We start from the raw sequence: 7,332 nt of genomic DNA, 5'->3' as shown, positions 1-7,332 counted from the left end.
GTCCAGGACCTGGGGCTGTAGGAAGTACACCAAATATTGCCAGCATTAGCAACCCTGAACATTATTTATACAGGGCCTCAGGCAACCACCCACTCCAAGGAAATAAAGCACAAACTGTTTGAAAAAATACAGGGTAGCTTAATTTTTAGAGGGAGATGTTCTGTCTTTTGCTCTTTAAACAACGCCGTGAAGAAAGCCCACTGCCACAGTCAATCCCAAGCAACCAGGCTCACTAAACCTATCACACACAACCCACACACGCTGCTGCTCTTGGGCTTCAACAACACAGAGAGCACCCCTAGCAGACTTACACATAATTTAAAGGGGCACTATCCTATTCCTAAACACTACAGAAAAGGTTCTTACTTGCGGTGCAAACTCCTACATTTGCATCCAAACCAGGCTTTTACAAAGCTGCCCTTAGGAGGAGGAGGGACTCAAGTTTCTTTCTACCTGGGGCTGGATTGTGCAGGCCTCACTCAAGCAAGAGTCCTACTGAAACCAGTGGGAGCTTTGCCTGGGGTCAGGCCTTTGCTGAGTCCATTTTCTCTCCCCCGAGCACAGAGCAGGTCCAGAGGCGCTGTGCATCTAAGCTGGGACAGTCCTGGTTTCGTGTCAAGTATTCTCCCCGGTCCGCCTCAAACTGGGTGTCATCTCTCACTTGCTCTGTTGGGCAAATAGCACCGTCAAGAGCTTATGCTATTGCTGTCCTGCTGGGCTATTTATACATGGCCTGAATGGGCTATTCCTAGCGCTGAGCTCTGGGCTGCCCGTCAGTGAGGTCATTCCGACTGGAGCCCTCCCATCCTGCGGTGAAGCTCTGTCTCAGGGTGTCATCGAGGGAAGGGACGTCGTGGTTGGGGGAGGGCCCCCGATTCGCCCTTCCTCCCCTGCTACTGTGTCATTACATTGGAGTTACTTTTTAGTTTTAGTTTTTACACTGAGGAGGAAGGTTGAGCCCGTGGATAAACAGCAGCCTGCAAGTTGGAACTCCTGGGTTCTAGTCCCAGTTCTTGGAGTGGGGCCCATTTGTTAGCACAGAGAGAACTAGAGTCAGGAGACCCGCATTCTCTTTCTGCCTGGACCAGGGACTTGTAGGGCCTTCTGGAAAATCGTTTTGCCACTCTGTGTGCCTCAGTTTCCCCACAGGACCAGGAATAACTGGGTGGTATTTCTCAAGAGCGATAAGATCATTCAGTGGAAGGAGCCAGTGTCAAGGGGCGGTTGCTTGCAGAGTTATGTTCTTACAGCACAAGCATCTCCTGCAAGCTGCCGAGGGCGCTGTTGCAGAGAAGAAGAACTTGGCTGGAGTACATGTGAGCGAGCTTTGGACACAGCTCCCATGGGGTCAGAGAGCAGCCTGGGGCCCACAGGATGGGATGCCTGTAGGACCAGAGATGGGGCCCCCGCAAGGGCCATGTAGCCAGCTGTCCTTTCCAATGCGGCACAGTCCACACCAGGCGTTAGGGGACTCAGAGTCTGATTCTCGGTTGCCCTGCTGCGCCCCTTGGATTATTTACACTAGTGCAGGGTGGGTGTGAGCTGCTGCCACTTTGCACAGGCCTAGATAATGGCACATGATGCAGGGCAGTGGAAAAGGGGGCCTCAGTGTGCTGGGGACCTAGAGAGAGCCACGGGGTCTGGCTGTGGCCAGCATCAGGCTCTCTTTGCGTTCACTGTGGCTGAGCAGTTTCCTCCACCCCGAGCAGAGACACTGACAATGACCAGGCATCCGGCTCCTCCAGCCCCTGGCAGGCGCAAGAGCTCAACGCCAATGAGATCAGCAGGCGGCACTTAGACACTGGTGGGGGGGTTGTCCAATGGGGAGGCCGGGTGTGCGCTCATCTCGTAGCTGGGACAACCGTGCAGCTCTGCGGCCTGGTTCCCCCCCACCTCACCCAGCCACAGGCGTTCAGAGGGGGCCAGTGGCAGTGGCTGCCCAGGCCTGGAAGCTGGGCTGTTGGATTCTTTTCGTTAGAAATGCCGACGTTGGGCCTGCCAGGAGGGACTGAGAGCCCCAGGAAGAATGCTGGCCTCTATAAATAGCCCTGGGCTGAGGAGAGCCCGGGTTTAACAAGCGTGCCAGGGGATGGATTTCACTGGGGCGCTGCCAAGGCCAAAGGAATTCGGGTGCCATCACCGCAGGGAGCGCTGCCCCGGCTGGGAAGGGGACGGGCCCTGCGCTGGGCTGGAGGAGAGTCCAGGACAGGCCCCCCCCAGCGCAGAGCTGCCAGCGAGTGGGCCGAGGTGCCGGCTGCTATCCCCGAGGGAGGGCTTTGCTGGTGGCTCACTGAAGGCAGAGAACTGGACTCGCTCGCCCCCATCACCACCGGAGCAGCTTTAGTGCATTTACCCACCCATCTCCCTTGGGCAACTTTCCAGACCGCCCTATTTGCTATTTTTCCGCGACCCTCCCTGTCACGACAAAAATACTGAACAGTTTCACAGCCCCCCACCTTGCACGCCCCCATTACAAGTGGGTAGTGGGTTATTCCCCCTGAAGTGGATCAGTATTAGCCCCATTTCAGAGACAGGGATGCCGAGGCACATGGCGACTTTAAAAGAGTTGGCTAAGGTCACAGAATGAGACATTGTCAGAGCTGGGCCTGGAACGCAGATCCCCTGACGCCAGCTCCCTGGACATAGCCCATTACCGACATCCCAAGCTTCCTCTTTGTGTTACTGATTGGCACAGACCTGAGCACAACAGGCCCTGATCCTTGTCTAGCACCACCCAGTGCCAGAGCTCCCACCCTCCCTGGGCGGCCACCACTGGGGGGCGACAGTCGCACACGCTGGAGAAGGTCTGGCAGCTTTTTCACCTGTGGGCAAAAGCCCTGGAGGTCTCAGTTCACTTCCCACTTCTACAGTCCACTTCTACCACAGACTCCCTGTGTGCCCTGGGTTTGTAAAATGGGTCTGAGTCCTTTTCTCCAGCCCTGTGGCTAGCGAGCTCCGCAGGGCCCAGCAGCTCTCAGCATGGTCTGGGCAGCACCTTGCCCAGCGGGGCTCTGTCCGGGTGCATCGTTACCCTGTGCCAGTCCTGCTGTGGCCGCAATTCTGCAATGCACAGCCCTGATCCCAGGAGACGCAATACAGCTACCAAGCCACAGAGGACAGGCCCTGGCACCGTTCCCCAGCTCCCGGGGCTTTAAGGAGGCAGGAGGAAAACGTCTCTCATGCAGCATTGAGACGTTCGGCAGGTTGCAGCAGGGCTGGATAAGAGCGGCTCATATTTGCTTCTGAAAGCTTTTTCCAAAGGTACCAGCCCGGGCTACAGCTGTCCTGGCCTCACGCATGCCTGCCATAGCCTGGAGCCCTGGTCCCTGGGGCAGCAGTGATTGATTATAGTGTCAGGAGCACGGACCAAAATACCAAACTGCTGATTGCATCAGTTTAACATGACTTGCCTCTGTCCGGACACTTGAGGTGCAGCCAGTTCCTGGCTACCACTGACCCTGGGCTGCAAGCCAAGGGCCCAGCCCTGCCTCAATGGCCGTGAGCTGCAGGTGCAGAATCAGGCCCTTGGGAGCACAGGGTGAGTCACAAGCCAGGGCCGACTGGGGACAGCCCGTGGTGAATAGCCCATTGCAACGCAGAGCGTGGACGGAGGAAACACAATGCCAGTGCGCGCCGGTGTGCAGACGCATACATGGAGAGCTGGTATTTCAGATCACGTGGGGGTAACAAGGGCCAATTTCCCAGGCTCCCTCCCCTACAAATCGAATCCTGGAGAAACAGAGGGGCAAGGGCCAATAGCCCGCAGTGAGCAGCCGGCCTTGCAGAGTGCTGAGACCCCACGCCACGGCCTATACTGGGGCCCCAATGCTGTGACCCATTCAGTTCCCCTCTAGCCCAATTGGTACTTAAACCCCTGGACATCAGTGGGGCCGAATCTCTTTGCTGCCTTGGGGTTGGGGACTGGGGGCTGCACAGCCACTGGCCAGATGCTGCCAGGCTTGGACGTGAGGCCTTGCAAACGCGGCATGGTGATAGACACTGCCCTGCCCACCCTGCACCTTGCAGCCAGCAGCCCTGCAGCCGGGCCACAGTCCCCTGGCCCTGCCCAGCTCCTGCTGGAGGCAGGCCCCGGCCACTGATGCTAAAGGGCCCAGCCAGCTGGCGTGCAGGGCAGCGAGCTGGCGTGAGTGAGACACCAGCAAGGGCTGATCTGGCATGCAAACCCTGCTGATTTCAGAGGAGCCGCAGCAGCTCTCTCAGCCTGTCCAGGTGTCACGGAGTCCCCGGGCGATGCTCTGGAGCTGCTCCCTACGAAGCCAGTCAGGACTCTTGTGAGGTCTCCTCTCTGGGAGCAGCCTGTCTGCAGGACACACAGCTCCCCCAGCTTCCACCTTCCTGGGTCTGACCTTGGAGCATTCAGCATCCTCTGCCCCTCCGTGTGCTTCCCAAAGCGAGTCCGCCCAGGCGGGGTCCTGGGGAAGCCAGAGGGTCCTGCCCCCCAACTCCACAGTCAGACGTGACTCTCAGCCAGCCAGTAAAACAGAAGGTTTATTAGACGACAGGAACATGGTCTAACACAGAGCTTGTAGGTGCAGAGAACAGGACCCCTCAGCTGGGTCCATTTTGGGGGGCAGTGAGCCAGACAACCCCGTCTGCACTTTACTCCATGTCCCCAGCCAGCCCCAAACTGAAACTCTCTCCAGCCCCCCCCTCCTCTGGGCTTTGTCCCTTTCCCAGGCCAGGAGGTCACCTGATCTCTTTGTCTTCAACCCTTTAGGCTGTAGCTCACGAAATCTTATGCTCTAATAAATTTGTTAGTCTCTAAGGTGCCACAAGTCCTCCTTTTCTATTTGCGAATACAGACTAACATGGCTGCTACTCTGAAACCCTTTAGCTTTCACGGTGCAGGGGGGAAGGGCCCAGGCCATCAGCTGCCAGGAAACAGGGTGTCGGCCATTCTCTGTGTCCAGACCCCTGCCCACACCTGCCCTCTAGGGCTCTGCAACGATCATACACCCTTATCCCACCCCCTAGACACTTAAGAACTGCCTAGGGGAAACTGAGGCACCCCCACAATATTCAGAGAACACATTAAGAACAGTCCCGCTTCTTCACACCAGGGAAAAGCGGTGCTCACATTCAGATGTACAGGCAGAGTGTGCCAAGGGCTGAGCTGGGCAGTGAGGGGAGAGACGGGTCATGAACCCAGCCCCAGAGGCAGACAGCAGAGCTGAGGGTAAACAGCAGCTGCCGTGCAGGGACCATGGCAGGGATGACTGAGCAATGGGTTTTGCAAGAGCGGGGCAGATGCAGGAGATCAGGCTGCAGGTGAGAGCCTGCTCCCAGCTGCACTGGATTCAGTGCAGTTATTCCGGACAGACACACGGATTGCTCTGGGTATAGCTGAGATCAGAATCTGGCCCTGACCCTGTCGTGATCAGGGGTGACTCCGGATTCAGCCCCAGGGAGCTGAGATCAGAATCTGGCTCTGACACTGTCGCAGGAGTCAGGGACAGAAAGACAGACAGACAGACAGAGACACAGGATATGTGTGGGGACAGACACAGGGTATGTGGGGGGACAGACAGACATATGGACACAGGGTATGTGTGGGGAGTCGGGGACAGCCAGCCAGCCACAGGGTATGTGTGGGGACAGACAGACGGACACAGAGGCTAGACAGACAGACACTGGGACAGACAGACAGACACAGGGTATGTGTGGGGAGAGACAGACGGACATAGAGGCTAGACAGACAGACACTGGGACAGACAGACAGACAGACTCAGGGTATGTGTGGGGACAGACATGATTTTAGTTAAATGCAGAAAACTCGCCTAAGGAAGCTGGTTTTGGCCCCTGCGACCCCGCAGCCTCTCTTCACACCAGGCCGCTCTGGTCTATTTCAAACCTGGACCTGGCTCTCCTTGAGCAGCGTCTCGCCAGCATGGGGCTATTTTTACTGCACGGTGAGGTCAGCAAGATTCAGGCTCTGTCATTCCCCGGGGGGCCACCCGAGACCCAGCACCAGCGAGCTCCTGCAGGGCCGCTCTGGTACCCCTCAGCGAGCTGAGCGGCATGACCAGGCCAGGGCTGAGCCCCGGAACCTCTTTCAGTACAAATCGAGCGCTGGATAAGGTGGACTGTCTCCCTGCTCTAGGTCACTGCATGGGCTGCTCATGGGCTTCTATTGCAAGTGAGCAATTCACTACTGTAGGACTTATAGAAAGGTGAAAGAGGGTGGGGGTGTTGATTGGGTCACAGGCAAAAAGTGTCAGTTCCACATGTAGAGCCCATTTCGGAGGTAACAGTGCAATGAACTGGCAACCACTGTCTTCTGGATGGAGTTAGGCTACCCTGCTGTGTGTCATAAGGCCTATGCTGCTACCAGCACATAGGGATTCTCCTTCAGCTCGAGGCCTGTGCTTTTTTGGTGCAAGAGGATCCAAGCACCTCCTGATTTATGTGAGATTGAGCAAATCTCCATGCATAGCCCTGTATTGCCAGCCTTTTTGGCTCAGGGTGGGAGCAGGTCTTTTTTCCAGCACAGCATGTACGGGAAAAGGACACTCGTCCCCCTCTTATGCCCAGGAGCAGCAGGCTCCCTGGCTCCTCTCCCTCGCTCTGCCCTGCAGCTGCTTTATTTGTTAAAGTTGCGTTATACAAATTAATTTATAGCCAGGTCAAGGCTAAATATATCGGCAGCAGCAACCAGGGCATTGCTGAGTAGCCCTGCTTGGAATGTGCTGGCTCCGGGTCAGTGCCAGCCCCAGCCTGGTGCATGGCTGTTGGAGGGTAACTGAATTCACACTCTCTGGCCCCCTGCTCCGGCCTGTGGCTATTTAGCGCTTGTCCCTGAGATAGGCAAAGGAGGCAGGGCGTGAGCTCGCTGGAACGTCACCGCTTCCCCCGCGCCTTCTCCTGAGCACCCCTACGGTTCACTGGGGGCTCTGGCATCCATTAATTCCCACTTAGTCAGCACCAGTCGCCGCTGCCCTCAAACCCCATCGTGTCTCGGGGCATTTGCCCAGCACCCCCCAGCCAGCTGCGGGACTCCAGAGAGGTCTCCCTGCCTGGTAGACAGTATCACAGCAGCACCGAGAGCCTCCACCAGGAGCAGGGGCTCCTTGCTGTAGGTTCCCATGAATTATTGCTGGGCCCGGGGCACGAGGTGCTGGAAAGACTCAGAATGCAGGCACTCCTGGGTCCACAGGGCAGGAAGGGCTGACATCCCTAGTTTAAAGGAAGGGTAGAAATGCTGATTTCAGTGGGGATCGGTGCCTAAAAACCTTTAAAAGTCTGACCCTAAGTGTCCCGTCTGAGGTCAGCCAACTGCTCAGCATCAGGAACAGAATCCAGGTCTCCCGCACC

The sequence above is a fragment of the Dermochelys coriacea genome, chromosome 20, assembly GCF_009764565.3.
Source record: "Dermochelys coriacea isolate rDerCor1 chromosome 20, rDerCor1.pri.v4, whole genome shotgun sequence".
NCBI lineage: Eukaryota > Metazoa > Chordata > Testudines > Dermochelyidae > Dermochelys > Dermochelys coriacea.
This window is presented reverse-complemented; position numbering follows the sequence as displayed.